General features: G+C 38.2%; 1 protein-coding gene across 12 annotated transcripts in view; it reads left to right on the top strand.

Moving 5' to 3' along the window:
- RALYL (RALY RNA binding protein like) overlaps positions 1-20,803 on the top strand; it is an 877,709-nt gene that overhangs the window by 452,964 nt on the left and 403,942 nt on the right. The gene's annotated exons all lie outside the window — the stretch shown is intronic.

Raw genomic sequence — 20,803 nt, 5'->3', positions numbered from 1 at the left:
AGGTCTGCTTATAGTTTCTATTTCTTCCTGGTTCAGTCTCAGGAGGTTGTGCTTTTCTAAGCACTTGTCCATTTCTTCCAGGTTGTCCATTTCATTGGCATATAGTTGCTTGTAGCAATCTCTCATGATCCTTTGTATTTCTGCAATGTCAGTTGTTACTTCTCCTTTTTCATTTCTAATTCTGTCGATTTGATTCTTCTCCCTTTTTTTCTTGATGAGTCTGGCAAGTGGTTTACCAATTTTGTTTATTTTCTCAAAAACCCAGCTTTTAGTTTTATTGATCTTTGCTATTGTTTCCTTCATTTCTTTTTCATTTATTTCTGATCTGATCATTATGATTTCTATCCTTCTGCTAACTTTGGGGTTTTTTTTGTTATTCTTTCTCTAATTGCTTTAGGTGTAAGTTTAGAGTGTTTATTTGAGATGTTTCTTGTTTCCTGAGGTAGGACTGTACTGCTATAAACTTCCCTCTTATAACTGCTTTTACTGCATCCCATAGGTTTTGGGTAGTCGTGTTTTCATTGTCATTTGTTTCTAGGTATTTTTTGATTTCCCCTTTGATTTCTTCAGTGATCTCTTGGGTATTTAGTAAAGTATTGTTTAGCCTCCATGTGTTTGTATTTTTTACAGTTTTTTTTTTTTCCTGTAATTGATAACTAGTCTGATAGCTTTGTGGTTGGAAAAGATACGATTTCAATTTTCTTGATATGATTTCAATTTTCTTAAATTTACCAAGGCTTGATTTGTGACCCAAGATATGATCTCTCCTGGAGAATGTTCCATGAGTGCTTGAGAAGAAAGTATATTCTGTTGTTTATGGATGGAATGTCCTATAAATATCAGTTAAGTCCATCTTGTTTAATGTATCATTTAAAGCTTGTGTTTCCTTATTTATTTTCATTTTGGATGATCTGTCCATTGGTGAAAGTGGGGTATTAAAGTCCCTTACTATGATTGTGTTACTGTTGATTTCCCCTTTTATGGTTGTTAGCATTTGCCTTAGGTATTGAGGTGCTCCTATGTTGGGTGCATAAACATTTAGAATTGTTATATCTTCTTGTATTGATCCCTTGATCATTATGTAGTGTCCTTCTTTGTCTCTTGTAATAGACTTTAAGTCTATTTTGTCTGATATGAGAATTGCTACTGCAGCTTTCTTTTGATCTCATTTGCATGGAATATCTTTTTCCATCCCCTCACTTTCAGTCTGTATGTGTCCCTAGGTCTGAAGTGGGTATCTTGTAGACAGCATATATATGGGTCTTGTTTTTGTATCCATTCAGCCAGTCTGTGTCTTTTCGTTGGAGCATTTAATCCATTTACATTTAAGGTAATTCAATATGTATGCCCCTATTACCATTTTCTTAACTGTTTTGGGTTTGTTTTGTTTTTGTAGGTCTTTTCTTTCTCTTGTGTCCTGCCTAGAGAAGTTCCTTTAGCATTTGTTTTAAAACTGGTTAGGTGGTGCTGAATTTCTTAAGCTCTGCTTGTCTTTAAAGGTTTTAGTTTCTCCATCGAATCTGAATGAGATCCTTGCTGATTAGAGTAATCTTGCTTGTAGGTTTTTCCATTTCATCACTTTAAATATTTCCTGCCACTCCCTCTGGCTTGCAGAGTTTCTGCTGAAAGATCATCTTTTAACCTTATATGTTGTATGTTATTTGTGACTTTTCCCTTGCTGCTTTTAATATTCTTTTCTTTGTATTTAACTTTTGATAGTTTGATTAATATGTGTCTTGGCATGTTTCTCCTTGGATTTATCCTGTATGGGATTCTCTGTACTTCCTGCACCTCACTGACTATTTCCTTTCCCATGTTAGGGAAGTTTTCAACTATAATCTCTTCAAATATTTTCTCAGTCCCTTTCTATTTCTCCTCTTCTTCTGGGACACCTGTAATTCGAATGTTGGTGTGTTTAATGTTGTCTCAGAGGTGTCTGTGACTGTCCTCAATTCTCTTCATTCTTTTTTCTTTATTCTGCTCTGTGGTATTTATTTCCACTATTTTCTCTTCCAGGTTACATCTCTGTTCTTCTCCCTTAGTTATTCTGCTATTGATTCCTTCTAGAGAATTTTTAATTTCATTTATTGTGTTGTTCTTCATTGTTTGTTTGCTTTTTAATTCTTCTTGGTCCTTGTTAAACATTTCTTGTATTTTCTCCATTCTATTTCCAAGATTTTGGATCTTCTTTACTATCATTATTCTGAATTCTTTTTCAGGTAGACTACCTATTCCCTCTTCATTTGTTTGGTCTGGTGGGTTTTTACCTTGCTCCTTCCTCTGCTGCATATTTATCTGTCTTCTCATTTTGTTTAACTTACTGTGTTAGGGGTTTCCTTTTCACAGGCTGCAGGTTTGTAGTTCCCATTGTTTTTGGTGTCTGCCCACAGTGGGTGAGGTTGGTTCTGTGGCTTCTGTAGGCTTCCTGGTGGTGGGGACTGGTGCCTGGGTTCTGGTGAGTGGGGCTGGATCTTTTGTTTCTGGTGGGCAGGGCCACATCTGGTGGTGTGTTTTGGGGTGTCTGTGAACTTACTATGATTTTATGCATCCTCTCTGCTAATGGATGGGGTTGTGTTCCTGTCTTGCTAGTTGTTTGGCATAGGGCATTCAGCACTGGAATTGCTGGTCATTGGGTGGAGCTGGGTCTTAGTGTTGAGACGGAGATCTCTGGGAGAGCTATCGCCAATTGATATTACCTGGGGCTGGGAGGTCTCTGGTGGTCCAGTGTCCTGAACTTTGTTCTCCCACCTTGGAGGCTTAGGCCTGACAGCTAGCTGGAGCACCAAGACCCTGTCAGCCATACAGCACTCTTGTTTCCAACAGACCCTGCAAGCAGAGATCCAGGAGACTGACTGATGTGGTAGGAATTCTTATCTTCTGCTGGCTTCTGTCAGGTGTCTCAACATCTCTTATGGCAACAACTTTGCGGCAAGCAGTGTCCAGGCATTAAAGTTGCATCCCATTCTCATCCCAGCTGTTTGGTAGGAAGATTTGCCCTCTACCCTTCTAGGTTCTTCCAGGCTGGTCCTTCAATAGACAAAATAGGTAATCGGCAAGAACTTACTGTATGGCACATAGACCTTGACTCAACACACTATAATAACCAGAAAAGAATATATAAGACTGGTAGAATCTCATGTCCACATATCCTTGTGGTGGGGTTCCCCCCTTCCACCTCTTTACTTAGATTCTCCCCACATGGGGAAGACAGCACCCTCAACAGCTGTTTTGCATGGCTTGGAATTTGCCCCAGGGATCTCCATGTATTCAGGATGGGTTACTGAAAGATTATAGTGATGTTTTGCTGGTGTCATGTTTTTTCAATTTTTTTCTTGTTCTTTGAAATTTTTCACTGCTGTCTTCGCATATGAGGTCTTTACCACCAGCCTGTTGTAGAAAAATGCCTTCCCATATCCCTCTGACTAGGGCTTCTGAGGCTTTTTTGACCATCTATGGATACACCTGCTCTAGGCCTCTTGCTCCCTCTTGTGGCAGAATTCTTAAGCTTGTGTGTCTTTTCTCCATCCTTCAATGCACCAGGCTGGGTGATGACAGCCTTCCTTTTGTTTTTCTGAAAGGTGGCACTAAAGCTCAAGTTTGTGTTCTCTCTCTGGTTCACAGATTTGAGCCGGCTTTTTGTGTGTGCTCACTAGCCACCTGCCAAAGCTCTCTCTTGCCACCACTGTGGGAAGTGTGCACAGGGAGCTAGCCACAGGGTTGGGGGTTGTGTGGGTGAGATGCAAGGAGCACTGGGGGTGCCCATGGGCCGGCTGTGGGGATCTGCAGGCTAGGTATTCCCAGTGGCACATGGGCGGGCTTCTTGACGGAGTCTGTGACACAGTTAGTTGGCTACACATCCCTTTAATGCCCTCTGAGAGTCCTATCTGCCACTCTCCCAGCCTCTCCCTGCCCCCAGTCATGCAGCTCATGATTTAGTATTCTGGATGAGGTGGGAGAGAAATGAACCTCTTTGGCAGCATCTCACACAGCTGAGGAAGCTGGGTGCTTGCTCACATGCTCTCACTTTCCACCTTGGGAGAAATCAAACCTGAGATTATCTCTCTTGGCTTTAAGCTGTGCCACCTGAGCAGGGTCAGGGGTAGGGGGCGGTGTGATGTGGATAAAGTCAAGCTGTTCTCCTCACCCTATTCAATGCATCTAAACTCCTTGTTGTGGGTCCAGTGGTGTGCTGGAATTTCTCTGGGAATTGGGGCTTCCACAAAGCCTCTCTTGGCCATGAGTGATTGTCTAAGACATTGAGCCTCCCAGACTGCAGCCAGGAGTGGCTGGAACCTGTTCATAGGCCACTGCAGGGTCCACAGCCAACACTTATAAGGCTAGTGCCTGAGACATGGGTTGGCAAGACTCATCCTGTGTCTGCTGGCATTTGTTGCTGTATCTCACAGCTCCCACATGGGCACTTTTGAATGTGGATGGATGCCAAAATGTCGTTGTTGAGGTGGGGACCAAAACAAGAGATGTTTGACTCAGTCAGGATGCTGATGTCGCTGCCATTTCCATTCTTCTCTTCTAATTTTCTCACTGCATGCACTCGCCCTAAGTGAGCTCATCCACACTTTGCTGTCAAATAGCCATGTATTGTTGCCATAAAAGTACCCTAATCGTGACATCATAGTCATTTGACTCCCCAGTCTGCATCCTAGACCTTTCCCCTGAGCTCCAGACCAAAATACACCCAACAATCACTTTAAGTTCAGAACACTCAATACCTGCTTCTCATCTTTACATACAAATTTTGTTTTCTTATCTACTCAGTCACCCAAGTCAGAAATCTAAGAAGTCCTTTTAGACTGCTCTGCATTCTCCCTTTATTTCTAGTCATACACCAAAATCTGTCCATTTGTGATAACACATGAATCTATTTATTCCATCCTTAGAGCCGCTCACTTAGCCTACCCTTTTGCAGCATTTTCTCATCTGAATTACTGCAGCAGGGCCTTGATGGATCTCCCTAATTCAAGCCTGCCTTGATTCCAAGTGATTCCCCTACATTTTCACCAGAGTGATTTTCTATACTAAAAATGCATTGGTTCCGTTTGTCCACTGAGATCCTTCCAGGATTTTCCATCACTTTTAGGATTTAGTGCAAACTTACAGCATGGCATTTCCTGACCTCTGTGTAGTTTTCTAATCCATTCTCTAGCTGTCCTACGCCTTGTGCTCATGTTCATTTATCCACTAAAGAAATAGATACTGAGCACATGATATGTGTGAGAACCAGGCTAACTGCTGGGGTTACAGACTTTTCCTGACCTTCATTGTGCTTAAAATGGAGTAAGGGAGACAGACAATTTAAAAAGTCATCAAAATGAGATCAACTTGTGATGAGTAAAATAAAATAGATTTCTTTCACCGAGAACAATGATGGGGGAGAGTAGTTTGTATTGTATGATCCGACAAGGTCTCACTGAAAAGATAGTCTTGAAGTTGAGACTTAAAGGATGAGAAAGACTCAACCACATGAAGTGTTGAGGGTAAGGATATCCTAAGCATAAGGATCAGAAATTATAAATGTCTCAAAGAGGTAGAGTCTGGAACGTTCTAGAAATTGTCAGAAGGCCTGTGAGGGAGACTAAGTAGTGGGAGAGATGTTAACATGAAGTACTTGTAATTCTCCCCAAAAAGTGACACACTCTCTATTGCCTCTTCTTTATGTGTGCTTATAATAATAGTAATAATAATAATAATTATTATTATTATTACTATTATTATAATTATAACTGGTCTTTTTTTCAAATTCCTTTGGGGAAAAGGACTTAGGTACCCGTTCCTAACTTCTCATCCAATACTGTGAATAACTCTGATAGTAATGATCACATTCCAGTGTAATTACATGCTTGTTTCTCCCCTTAGACTAAATTCTTTATAGGCTTATGCTGGGATTTATTCATGTTTAAATCAACAGTATCTAGCAGAGAACATAGTATTGATATGTAATTAGAACCTGATAAATGCTTATCGGATAAATGGATGCATGAGTAAAGAATTGTGCCATTGTACTACTGCTACTGTGTGATAGCTGAGAAAATATGAAAACAATCAGGGAGAAAAGGGGAGGGGAAGAAAGGACTCTGACGTGGGTATGTAATTTCACCAGACTTCACAGTTCAAGGCGAGGAGAGGGCTATCATTCTATTCACTCTAGGGCAAAAGAAAACAGAGGTGAGAGAGTTCAAGTAACTCACCCAAATTGGCACCTGAGTAAGTGAAAGAGCTAGGATGAGACCCCTAACTTGGCTGGCTGAAAAGTAAGCGCTGCCCTTACTTTGAAAACTAGACTTAAATAATAAGTAACACTTTCTCTGACATACGTGGACATTTGCACTGTAGGCTACAGACATGTCCTTGTGGTTATGATTTGATTAAACCTAATATCTGTGTAGCTCACTGTCAGTCACTTCATTCAAGTGTCTGCTATAATATCACTTCTTGAAATATGCTTTCCCAGAGTCGACGTTAAGAAAAATCTCACCGTCCTTGTTCTAGACCTTCTTTCTCAGTTTTTTTCTTTCTTATTTTTTTAAATAACACTTGTCCCTACCTGGCATTTTCTATTCATTTGCCTACGTTTTATGAGAGGAGAACTTTTATGGAGCCAATGATTTGAGTGAGAAAGCTAATACATAGTTTTTCCTTCTTCACAAAGTTTTCCCTGAGCAATGAGAAATATAAGATGGATATTTTTTTCCTCTTATAAAGTCAGTGCCCTTCACCTAACAGCATGTCTTTAGACTAATCTATTTGAACCTTTAATGATAAATAATGAATTTCCATGCCCTACTCGCTCACAATATTTTATTTTGAGTGCTCGTAAGCTGTGAAAGTTGGGAAAATATTCTAAATAACATGGGGCTTATTGTCTGTCAGTACAGGATCTCCATTTTGGTTGCCTTTTTGTTGATCTCAACCACTTTTTTCTTAAACCTTTGCTGCCTACATAAAGGGCAGATGTTAACACATGCAATAAGGTGGATCTGAGTGCCCTCCACGCAAATGTGAGATTAATGAGAAATACAATGAAGGCTGTCTGTACTCCGAGTGCCAAAAATATAGTCCTGTTTTCTTGCTTGTGCCTGCAGGGTGTACCATGTTTCTTGCAGGAATTCCTACATACTCCTAATTCAAATTTCTGCAAACGGTTTAGAATAGTTCTACAAATATGTTGAAAATACAGAGATCTGACACACACTCTTTAAGAGGTTATTGTTTCTGAAATTGTAGCACATTGTAATAGGGTTGTTTTCCATCTATTCTTATTCCTTAACCTTAACCTCATATCAGTTTGCAATCCATCGATGTGTCACATTCAGGATTTGCTACCAAGAGAAACTTAACTGTCAGGTTTCCTTTTCCCTTTTAGAGGATGAAGCATGCTCTGTAGTTTTTACTTATTATATGTGATAGATGAAGGAAAACAGCGAACGCAACAAATATATAAAGGCAGGAAGGTAGATCTTTGAAAAGCCCTTTGGTGCCACCTTGTGGTAAATATTTGGTATTTTTGAAACTATTTTGGGACATTGGGTTCTCAGTCTACTTGCATACATAGTATCTTCCTAAAATCCAGCTGCCCCATTATCCTTGAAAAGGTGATTTTTTATTATAAAGTAAATCAACGAACTGGCTGAAATTGATTTGGAGAACATTTAACTTTTCAGCCAAAGTGCTTTCTTTCTATTTTTTTCTTTAAATGTGAAATAGGGGAAAGTCTTAACTTACAAACTTCATTTAAGGAATTCCAAAAAAAGGAACATTATCTTTGAACAATATCTCTCATTTGGGTTTCCATCTTAGTACACAACCTCAGGCAGGTGTATATTTGTGTTCTAATCAAAAGCGCATCATCCCTCTGATTCTTTTTATTTCCAACGTTAATATGGCTTACTAGGACCCAGACACTATTGTAAGCAATCCACAAAAACTAACATTTAATCTTCTTGACAACGTTTTGCAGTAATTACCGTCACCACAACCATCATCATCATCATCTGCAGTTTCCATTCCTGCACCGGCTTCCATAGCAGAGCCCCTTCTTCGCTGCTCATGGCCATGGTAAACCTACTGCTCATTGCTATCAGCCTCTAACTTCTGCAGAGTCTCTCACTTTCGAGTGTTCCCAGTCTACAGGCTCTGCACTGGATCCATTACTAGTCCTAGACTGTACTGTGCTGGGGACAAGCCCTGTAGATGCTCAGGTCCACTGGCAGTCATTCTTTCTCCCTACGCTGTTGGCCCAACCAGTGTGAACTCCTGCCACAATAACCTAGCGCACCACTTCCTCACTGGGGAAGAGCACAACCCTGCATTCTGACCTTCTTTAAGTGATTGAACTATGATGCCTGTGGCCAATTGATAGCAGTCTTTCTATTGAAATGCCCCCGCTAGCAGGTCAAACCTACCGGAGCCAAGCGGAGTTCGTTTGTCTGCAGGTACAAGCCTGTACAAGCCAGCCTCACACTGGAGTTTGTTCCACTAGCCCCTGATCCCCGCCCAGCTGCTCCTCAGCATGTTATTAAGATCACAGTACGTTTTCCACCCAAAACGGCTGAGCTCGTCTGCGTTGCTCTCTGCTGCCTGATATCCCCACTTCCCTGTGTGCTTCCCTATTCCCATGAAGCTCCTCCACCCTCATACACATCAAACATCTTCCCTTTTTTAAAAACACTGCTGACATCCTTCATCTTTCAAGAAGTTTCCTCTAGTAAATTGACTTAAGGGGGAGAGTTTGCCAGTTTCTTCAATCATCAAATAGAATATATCATTGTCAGCAAACTATTTGTCCTTCAATTATTTGAGCAGGAACATGTCATTAAGCACTAGTGACCTTGATCTTGAGAATAACCCCTAAGTTTAGGTTACATTTGCATCTGAAATCTTGGGATCGAGAAAGACTGAGGACATTTTTTATGTTGTTTTAATTAAAAACACAAGGATATAGCCTTAGTGCCTGATATCATTCTGTGTATACAGAAAATAACATGAAGTCCTGAATAATTTCCTTGAATATTATTTACTTTAATTCTCCCTTGAAGGTATCAGTATATTTTAAGTGTTTCTATAAAGAAGTGGAGGGTCTTTCTACTGCATGCACATAATTCAAATATGGCTGGTGTAAGCTTCCAAATGTTTATCCAACCTGTTGTTGATGTTCTAGGGACCCTTATACACGGCCCTGAGGTCTTGCACAGTTAATAGATGTTGTCTTGTGATAATAGATATTTTTCTTACAAGAAGAATATAAAAAAGTCTAGTCATTAAAGAGTGAAGAGTGATATACTATAAATATGTATGTTTAAGGTGAGTATATTGGGGAAAACATCTCAGTGTGGTATAGTGGAAATATATGGAGTCACAGCATTGGGTCCTAATTCTGCTCCTGTATTAATGACTTATCAGCATTTCATTTCAGTGAAAACATTTTACGTAAATTGAGAAAATAATGCTCTTCTACTGGAAGTGGTGTGTTTGCATGTGTGTATGTGTGTGAGTATGGTGTGATTAAAAATGATAAATCTAAATTGTTCCACATGTGACTGCTATATTCTAGTTTTTGCCTGATCTTTTTAAAAATGTTTTCACTCAACTTAATAAAACTAAAACAGCATTTCTCTCTCTCTTTTTTCTCCTTCCTATGTCTCTCCCAATTTTTCTTCTTTCTTCTTCTCTCTTGCTTCTCTTTTCTTACCTCTCCTTTTTCCTGAAAAAGCAGTAGAATGTGAAAAAGAAGCAATATGTATTAGATTTTTACAAGTCAACTGCTTAATTTCCTTTGACTCTCTCTGGCCAGAGTATAGATAGAATTTGTAGTAATTCAATACTAAATTCAGGAACATTTGTAAAAGTAATTTTGGTTGGAGAGTAATTAAATATGAATTCAGGCCCTCAAACTTATTTTAAATTTCAGAAATACATCTCATGTTGTTCCAGGTTAGAGAAAATTAACAAAATATTAATTTAGCAAATGATGATCCAGTAGTGGAGAAAGGATATGGGCCAGATCAGCAGGCCTGGGCATGGTGCTGGGTAAGTCACTGGCTGGGCAGGTAGCTGCCTGACCATTTCTCTCATGTTTCTGAAATACGTAAAACAGGGATATCAGCCTTTTGCTCTGCCTATCTGATACAGTTATTGTGAGAATAAAATGAGACAAACACAGATCTTTAGAAACTATGAAGTGCTGTAACAATATGATTATTTACGGAAGTGTGGAGAAGGGTACAATTTAGAATATATTTTTTTCTCAATATATTATAATCATTTCCTCAATATATATAATTATTTTCTTTCTTTTTTCCCTAACACATGTAACTTTGAGACCTTCATGTGATGCTATTTTATAATTAACACAGAGAAATTTATCCGTGGCTCCAGCATTCCCTGCTCCTAAAATTTCATTTACCAGAGATTATGAAAATATGCCTGTTTTCAGGTTAGTTTCTTTTTTTTTTTAACAAAACCTATTTTACATCAAAGAGAAACAGCCCTCCTAAGACTGTTTAACTCCTGATTTAGTTTAAGTACATACCTAGTTAATGACTATTTGACTAAGTAATCACCTGGTAAAAACCATAAAAGAAATTTATGCTGCAAGATTGAAACATTGGTGATAGACCAGTTTTAAGGAAATATAATTTTATATGCATATATACACATAGACATAAATATAAGGATGAAAAAAGTATTTATTACATAATTTCCAAATCAAAATTGAAGAATATTAAATTGGCAGACAGTTAAATATGGCATTAACACTCCAAAATTTGAAAGCCAAAAATAGTCAGAATAAGAAACTCCAAATCATTCTGAAATGATCTAGCAGAACTTTTTAAGAGACACAACGTTGTACAGATCTTCCACGACTTACAGTGGGGCACCATCCTGACAAAACCATCATTCATTGAAAATATCATAAATCGGAAATGCATTTAATACATCTAACCTACCAAACATCATAGCTTAGTCTAGCCTACTTGAAACATGCTCAGAACACTTACATTAGCCATCTAACACAAAGCCTATTTTATAACAAAGTGTTGAATATCTCATACAATTTGTTACTGGAACTAAGAGTTTATAGACAGCAGGCTGTCTGTGAACACACATTGAGTAGCATTGTTCTAAACTGCAGTCTCAATACTAAAGACCCCCAAATTCCCTATCCAAAGGCTCCATACCACCTCCAAGGGCCTGGAGCCTCTCTTCCAGGTTTTTTCTCCCAAAGGTGGTAAGGAACCCCTAGGCCTGAGCGTGGCCCAGGGACAACTGTTGGCTTGGCGGAGGTTGTAGGATTGTGGCTGGAGCTTGAGTGCGTGGGCCTAGGTGTCCTCAAGTGAGGACATGAGCCCCCGATGCAGGACCAGGTCTGGGATGAGAAGAGAGGGGCCCAGGCCCTCAGCAGTGCCTTCCTTTACTCTTTTGCCCTCCTTCCTGAAAATGTTGGATTTGGACTGGGGTAGCATTGCTGTTTTGTCAGTGCTTCTGTGCCTCTGAGGGTCTTACTGCTGCCCAGCCCTTCTGTCTCTTGAGCCCAATCTCCTTGGAACTGCTGGTCCAATCCTGCAGTTCCTGCCTGACTCCTGTGTGGCCCTTCTGCTGACCTTCATTTTCCATGCAGTTGTTTTATATTCCCATCTGGGGTTATTCTTGTTCCTTTTTCTTTTGTGAATGAACTTATAAACAATTAGCAGGTTCTTAAAGGGAAATAAAATGTGCATATGCTAAATTCATAGATTCCCAAGATATATTTTTTTAGGAATGTCACTGATTTTTGAATTCTGGCTGCTTTAACAATACCTCTTTGCCAAGCTGCCTCTGAAAATTCTATTGAGGACGCTGGTCCTGGCCCCAGCTCTGCCAGGATTCCGTGGTTCAATTTAATTCAGCAGAAATGTGGTGCACACCTGCTAGGGGTCAGGCACTGCACTGGGTGCTGGGAGAATCAGGCTGCAGAAACCCAAGCCCAACCACTCAAGGAGTGCACAGTCTCATTGGCCTTTTTTAAGCAGACATAGAATCAGAAGTCCAGAGCTTAGGCAGTTACCCAAAATCTCCCAGCCAGTGCATGGGCCAATGGAGGAGCCTCACAGCAGGCCTTTGACTCAGAGTCCAGTGACCTTTCTGCTTATCATTCTTCCTCACATGTCTGAGAACCAAGCTAGCAGAAATTTCTGAATTATGTCAGTCTTTGCTGCATACTGTATACATCCAGATGATTTGTGTAAGCAGGAGTTTCTACTAGGTCTGTTAAGTCCCTTCCAATTTGTAGGAGGCATGGAATAGTGGAAGGATTCAGGGGCTGGAAGTCAAATAACTCAGATCTAAACTGAGCATCTTAATTTACAGTTTCTCCTTGATCAACTTCAACCCTGAACCTCAGTTCCTATCCATGAATAGGAATCTTGTCTATTTCATAGGGTTCCTGTGAAAATTAAAGATAATGATATACATGTAAGTACCTATCCCCAGTGCTGTGTTATATTATGAACTCAGTAAATGAGAATTCCTTTCCCTTTCTAGTACATTGTTTTGAAATCCAAACACTGGGGCCTATTAGATGTAATTGTACATGTTAAAAATACTAAGTAGAAGGTGCAAATTCATTATAACTGTGCCTGGTTCAATACCGGATTTTTTATCAATATACTATTTTGGGGGAATAGATTTAGATTCATAGAAAAAAACTGAACAGATACTGAAGAAGACATATAAATCCCAGCCCCCCCCACACACACAGTTTCCCCTGTTACTAACATCCGATATGTTTGCTCCAATTAATGAACCAATATTGACACATAATTATTAACCAAAGGTCATAGCTTTTTCATATTTCCTTAGTTTTCACCTAATGTCTTTTTCTCTGTTCCAGGATCTCATCCAAGATACCAGGTTCCATTTAATTGTCAAGTCTCCTTAGGATTCTCTTGGCTATGACATTTTCTTAGACTTTCCTTGTTTCTAATGACCTTGATAGTTTTGAGAAATACTGGTCGGGTATATTGTAAAATGCCCTTCAGTTGGATTTTGTGCAATGCTTTTGTCATGATTAGACAGGGATTATAGATTTTTGGAAGGAAAACCACAGAGGTATAGTGTCATTTTCATCACATCATATTACGGGTACATACTCTCAACATATTTACAACAGCTGACACTGACCTTGATCACCTGGCTGTAGTAATGTTTGTTAGGTTTCTCCACTGTCAGTTTCCTTCCCTTGCTCCCCTTTCTGTACGGTGCTCTTTGGAAAGAAGTCATTTCGTTCAACCCACACTTAAGGAGTGGAGAATTATGCCTCCCCTCCCTTAGGATGGAGTATTACATATCTATTTGGAATTCTTCTCATGTATTTATAAATTTACTCAACTATTTATATCAGTATGGAGCCATGGATATATGTATACACACACACACATATATATTTGGAGTTATAATCCAATACGGCTTCATTTTCTTTGTTGCTTACATTGTTCCAGCTTTGGCCATCAGGAGCTCTTTCAGTTCGGCCCTGTGCTCTTTGATATAGCCCCATCAGTGTGTGTGTGTGTGTGTGTGTATGTTGTAGCACTTCCTTACTCTCTGATGCTTCAAGATGTTCCAGGCACGTATTGTCTATTTCCTGTCCCACTCCCAGAATCAGCCATTTCTCCAGGGAGCTCATGTTTTTATTCAGTGGAGAATGACATTAGAAACTAAGATCACGACACTAGGTATCTTGTTGCTCCTGGTGTGCCATTTCTTTGAGGCATTTGGATCTTAATGACCACATTCATGGTGTTATTTTATCATGGTTTATCCTATCTTGCAAAAATCTGAAAGTAGTATTCTATGAAGAAGCTATTGAGTGCCTTTTGTAAATAGTTCATTCACATAGGGTTTTCAAGTAAGTGACACGTGGTTTGATGTGTAGAAAGTGTCATTAACTTCCTATAAGTTATTATATACATGAGAGAGGTAAGGTAATTTTTTTTTTTAATTGGGGTATAGTTGTTTTACAATATTGTGTTAGTTTCTACTGTACAGCAAAGTGAAGTAGAGTTCCCTGTGCTATACAGCAGGTTCTCATTAGTTATCTATTTTATACATATTAGTGTATATATGTCAATCCCAATCTCCCAATTCATCCCACCACCCCCCTTCCCCCCTTGGTGTCCATATGTTTGTTCTCTACATCTGTGTCTCTATTTCTTCCTTGCAAACCAATTCATCTGTACCATTTTTCTAGATTCTGCATATATGTGTTAATATACAATATTTGTTTTTCTCTTTCTGACTTACTTCAGTCTCTATGACAGTCTCTAGGTCCATCTACGTCTCTATAAAAGACCCAATTTTGTTCCTTTTTATGGCTGAGTAATATTCCATTGTATATATGTACCACATCTTTAGCCAGTCATCTGTCAATGGACATTTAGGTTGCTTCCATGACCTGGCTATTGTAAATAGTGCTGCAATGAACATTGGGGTGCGTGCGTCTTTTTGAATTATGGTTTTCTCAGGGTATATGCCCAGTAGTGGGATTGCTGGGTCATATGGTAATTCTATTTTTAGTTTTTTAAGGAACTTCCATACTGTTCTCCATAGTGGTTGTATCAATTTACATTCCCACCAACAGTGCAAGAGGGTTCCCTTTTCTCCACACCCTCTCCAGCGTCTATTGTTTGTAGATTTTCTGATGATGCCCATTCTAACAGGTGTGAGGTGATACCTCATGGTAGTTTTGATTTGCATTTCTCTAATAATGAGTGATGTTAAGCATCTTTTCATGTGCCTCTTGGCCATCTGTATATCTTCTTTGGAGAAGTGTCTATTTAGGTCTTCTGGCCATTTTTTGATTAGGGTGTTTGTTTTTTGATATTGAGCTGCATGAGCTGTTTGTATATTTTCGAGATTAATCTATTTTTTAAAAATTAACAGTGATATACACATATTTTCCAGTTGCCAACATTTTTTCTTCCAAGGGTGACAACATCCCAGTTTTCCTGGGACTGAGGGAGTTCCCAGAATGCGGTACTTTGATTTTTAAAACTGGGAAAGTCCTAGCAAGCATTGGCTAGATGTCCACCCTAACCAGAGCTCTTATAGCCATTGCAATTAGGTGTTAGGCATAGAGAGACTCAGGCAGAGATACATAGGTATGTGTATTTATATGTGTGTATGTGACACACACAGAAACACATATGAAATTTGGGATTTTATCTGAATATTTTTATCACATATTCCGTTGCTTACTACCTGGCTCACAGTAGGCACTGAATAAATATTTGTAAGTTAAATGAATGATTCATTATATGAATCCATAACATGTTTGATTAATGCAATAATTATGTGGCCAAACCTCTTGTTAAATATTTGCATATTACATTTCTGTTTTTAGAAATATTTTCCATCTACTTTCTCTTTATCATAGTTCATTCATCCATATTTTCTCTATACTGTAGGTATGTTGTGATGTTAAGAATAGTTTAGAAATTTTACTATTACAGCCACATCTGTAGTGGGTGTACATCCCCAAGAAGACAAAACATTATCTTCCTGATGGACAAAATATAGGGTTTCTTTTTGTGAGCTTGAATTTTTTTCCTATGTTTTTGATAATTTGTCTCTCTTTGCTGTTTTTTATGAATTCATTATTCCTTTTTTGTAAACTTTTATTTGTATATTTGTCTTACTAATAAGAGTTCTTTCATAGTAATGCTACTAGCCTGTTTTCTAATATAGACTGAACTTTTTCTCTCAGATTGTGGTTTGTCTGCTTGCCATGTAGAAGATTTCATTTTGGGGGATTTTTGTTTGTTTCTAGTGGTCAGATATATTTATTATTTCTTATGATTTCTGACTCTTGTGTCATTGTGACCTAAAAAAAATGTTATTTTTACAAAAACAGCATCAACAGTGGCTCATATGGCTGTCTGTGTGCAACCCAAATCGTAAGTACCTGGCCATATCAGTTACCAGAATGGCAGATGTCGCAAAAGCACAGCAGAAAAACATAGTCCCTGTGACAAAATCTTGTATTTGTAGGCTTTGTTAGCAGTCCATAAGCTGCTTATCTCTGAGCCAGAACAAGACCACTAATGCATTTTATAAAGCCAATAAGCAGCCACTACCTGCTTTGGGAAGTAACTATGAGAAAGAAAATAGATCCAGCCTATTACTGTACTCCAGAGGGGAAAAGATAAAATAAAAATTAATAAGCTTCAATATTCCTTTTTTGAGAGAATTTGATTCTTTTATTTGAGGCATCACATTTTCTTTTATTTTTATTAGAACAGTGTAAAAAACTTTCGGAAGATGTACATTTCTGTATTACTTGGGGGTACTTCTTTGTGTGGTTTGGTGTAAAAGGGAAAACTGCAAAAATCATTTAAATGTACTCTGAATAAACAAGGGATAAAAAGAGTAAGACAACTTTCGTTCAATACACTTGGAACAGCATAGCTAATGTAAGTTTAAAATACACTCTTATGAATCCATAGTGACACAGTGACAAAGAAAAAGATTGTCACTGCATGTAAATTGCTTGTATTTTCCAGTAAATATAATTTAGTTATGGTAGTAAAATATACAGTGCAGAATGGATTATGTTCAATCTTTCTTTTGGAGGTGGTTGCAAAGTGTGTTTACTTGTGATCCAAGTTCAGGGAGTGCAGAAGCTCTTGAGAAGATTAGGGGCAAAAAAAAAAAAAGAAAGAAAAGAAAAGATTAGGGTCTTATGAATTACTGTGGGTAAAGAACTTAAATGGTGGGAAATATAAAATATATAAGTAAACAGAATTTCAATATAAACGATTTAAAATGGAAAGAGTTATGCTTGTCTTATAGAATTACTGTCAGAAACCCTAAAGCCTTTATTTTCATAACACATAACAATGAATCCTTTAAACAAAATAAATTTTAGCACAGTAAACTCTTAGATGGAAACAGTAGAAACATAAAAGGTATGTTTACATCCTTAAATATACATCTCTGAAATTTTTTGCTGTGTATTGATCCTTTCAAGAAATAATTTTTTCTAAATATAATTACAAAATTTTGGCAGAAAGCTCATGTGATATTTTCCTGTCTTTTAATATTATACTAATCGTGATAACAATAGTTAGAATCTACTGAATACTTGCCAACTGCAAGACACTGACTCTTAAGTATCTTATATATAGTAACTAATTGAACCCTCATAGCAGTTGTATGAAGGAGATTCTATTATTAACCCTATTTTAGATGAGGAAATTTATTTATCTATCTATTTATTTATTTATTTATTGGTTTGTCTTTTTTTTTTTTTAAACCTTTATTGGAGTATAATTACTTTACAATGTTGTGTTAGTTTCTGCTGTATAACAAAGTGAATCAGCTATATGTATACAAATATCCCCATTTTCTCTCCCTCTTGTGTCTCCCTCCTGCCCTCCCTATCCCACCCCTCTAGATGGACACAAAGCACCGAGCTGATCTCCCTATGCTATGTGGCTGCTTCCCACTAGCTATCTATTTTACATATGGTAGTGTATATATGTCAATGCTACTCTCTCACTTCGTCCCAGCTTACCCTTCTGCCTCCCTGTGTCCAAGTCCATTTTCTACGTCTGCACCTTTATTCCTGTCCTGCCCCTAGCTTCTTCAGAACCATTTTTTTTTTTTTTTTAGATTCCATATGTATGTGTTAGCATACAGCATTTGTTTTTCTCTTTCTGATTAAATCACTCTGTATAACAGACTCTAGGTCCATCCACCTCACTACAGCAACTCAATTTTGTTTCTTTTTATGGCTGAGTAATATTCTATTGTATATATGTGCCACAGCTTCTTTTTTTTTTTTTTTTTTTAAGATTTATTTATTTAATTGATTGATTGGTTGCTATGTTGGGTCTTCGTTTCTGTGCTAGGGCCTTCTCTAGTTGCAGCAAGCGGGGGCCACTCTTCATCACGGTGCGCGGGCCTCTCAGTATCGTGGCCTCTCTTGTTGCGGAGCACAGGCTCCAGACGTGCAGGCTCAGTAGTTGTGGCTTACGGGCCCAGTCGCTCCGCGGCATGTGGGATCCTCCCAGACCAGGGCTCGAACACGTGTCCCCTGCATTCGCAGGCAGATTCTCAACCACTGCGCCACCAGGGAAGTCCTGCCACAGCTTCTTTATCCATTCATCTGTCTATGGACACTTAGGTTGCTTCTCTGTCCTGGATATTGTAAATAGTGGTGCAATGAAAATTGTGGTACATGACTCTTTTTGGGTTATAGTTTTCTCAGGGTATATGCCCAGCAGTGGGATTGCTGGGTCATATGGTAGTTCTATTTTTAGGTTTTTAAGGAACCTCCAAACTGTTCTCCATAGTGGCTGTATCAATTTACTTTCCCACCAACAGTGTAAGAGGGTTCCCTTTTCTCCACATCCTCTCCAGCATTTACTGTTTGTAGATTTTTTGATGATGGCCATTCTTACTGGTGTGAGGTGGTACCTCAGTGTAGATTTGACTTGCATTTCTATATTAATTAGTGATGTTGAGCATCCTTTCATGTGTTTATTGACAATCTGTATAACTTCTTTGGAGAAATGACTGTTTAGGTCTTCTGCCCATTGTTGACTGTGTCTCTGTTTTTTTGATATTGAGCTGCATGAGCTGCTTGTATATTTTGGAGAGTAATCCTTTGTCAGTTGCTTCATTTGCAAATATTTTCTCCCATTCTGAGGGTTGTCTTTTCATCTTCTTTATGGTTTCCTTTGCTGTGCTGAAACTTTTAAGTTTCATAGGTCCCATTTGTTTATTTTTGTTTTTATTTCCATTTCTCTAGGAAGTGGGTCGAAAATGATCTTGCTGTGATTTATGTCATAGAGTGTTGTGCCTATGTTTTCCTCTGAGAGTTTTATAGTGTCTGGCCTTACATTTAGGTCTTTAATCCATTTTGAGTTTATTTTTGTGTATGGTATTAGGAATTGTTCTATTTTCATGCTTTTACATGTAGCTGTCCAGTTTTCCCAGCACCACTTATTGAAGAGGCTGTCTTTTCTCCATTGTATATTCTTGCCTTCTTTATCAAGGATAATGTGACCATATGTGGCGTGCATTGGTTTATCTCTGGGCTTTCTATCTTGTTCCATTGATCTATATTTCTGTTTTTGTGCCAGTACCATACTGTTTTGATTACTGTAGCTTTGTAGTAATATCTGAAGTCAGGGAGACTGATTCCTCCAGCTCCGTTTTTCTTTCTCAGGATTGCTTTGGCTATTCAGGGTGTTTTGTGTTTCTATACAAATAGTGAAATTTTTTGTTCTAGTTCTGTAAAAAATGCCATTGGTAGTTTGATAGGGATTGCATTGAATCTGTGCATTTCTTTGGTAATACTACATTTTCACAATGTTGATTCTTCCAATCCAAGAACATGGTATATCTCTCCATCTGTTTGTATCGTCTTTAATTTCTTTCATCAGTGTCTTACAGTTTTCTGAGTGCAAGTCTTTTACCACCTTAGGTAGGTTTATTCCTAGGTATATTATTCTTTTTGTTGCAGTGGTAAATGGGAGTGTTTCTTTAATTTCTCTTTCTGATTTTTCATCATTAGTGTATAGGAATGCAAGAGATTTCTGTGCATTAATTTTGTATCCTGCTACTTTACCAAATTCATTGATTAGCTCTAGTAGTTTTCTAGTAGCATCTTTAGGATTCTCTATATATAGTATCATGTCATTTGCAAACAGTGACAGTTTTACTTCTTCTTTTCTGATTTGTATTCCTTTTATTTCTTTTTCTTCTCTGATTGCTGTGGCTAAAACTTCCAACATTATGTTGAACAATAGTGGTGAGAGTGGGCAACCGTGTCTTGTTCCTATTCTTAAAGGAAAATGGTTTCCGTTTTTCACCATTCAGAATGATGTTGGCTGTGGGTTTGTCATATATGGCCTTTATTATGTTGAGGTACGTTCACTCTATGCCTACTTTCTGGAGAATTTTTATCATAAATGGGTGATGAATTTTCTCAAAAGTTTTTTTCTGCATCTATTGAGATTATCATATGGTTTTTATCCTTCAGTTTGTTAATATGGTGTATATATTGATTGATTAGCATACATTGAAGAATCCTTGCATTCCTGCAATATACCCCAATGATCATGGTGTATAACCCTTTTAATTTGCTGTTGGATTCTGTTTGCTACTATTTTATTGAGTATCTTTGCATCTATGTTCATCAGTGATATTGGCTTGTAGTTGTCTTTTTTATGACACCTTTGTCTGGTTTTGGTATCAGGGTGATCGTGACTTCATTGAATGAGTTTGAGAGTATTCCTCCCTCTGCTATATATTGGAAGAGAAGGATAAGTGTTAGCTCTTATCTAAATGTTTGACAGAATTTGCCTGTGAAGCCATCTGGTCTTGGGCTTTTGTTTGTTGGAAGATTTTTAATCACAGTTTCAATTTCAGTGCTTGTGATTGGTCTTTTGTACTTTCTGTTTCTTCCTGGTTCAGTCTCAGAAGGTTGTGCTTTTGTAAATATTTGTCCATTTCTTCCAGGTTGTCCTTTTTATTAGCATAGAGTTGCTTGTAGTAATCTCTCATGATCATTTGTATTTCTGCAATGTCAGTTGTTACTTCTCCATTTTCATTTCTAATTCTGTTGATTTGAGTCTTGTCCCTTTTTTTCTTGGTGAGTCTGGCTAGTGGTTTATCAATTTTGTTGATCTTCTCAAAGAACCAGCTTTTAGTTTTATTGATGCTTGCTCTTGTTTCCTTCCTTTCTTTTTCATTTATTTCTGATATTATCTTTATGATTTCTTTCCTTCTGCTAGCTTTGGTG

The sequence above is a fragment of the Balaenoptera borealis genome (assembly GCF_965194805.1).
Source record: "Balaenoptera borealis genome assembly, chromosome: 17".
Taxonomy (NCBI): domain Eukaryota; kingdom Metazoa; phylum Chordata; class Mammalia; order Artiodactyla; family Balaenopteridae; genus Balaenoptera; species Balaenoptera borealis.
The sequence above is the reverse complement of the archived record's forward strand: the minus strand, read 5'-3'. Positions and strand labels throughout refer to the sequence as shown.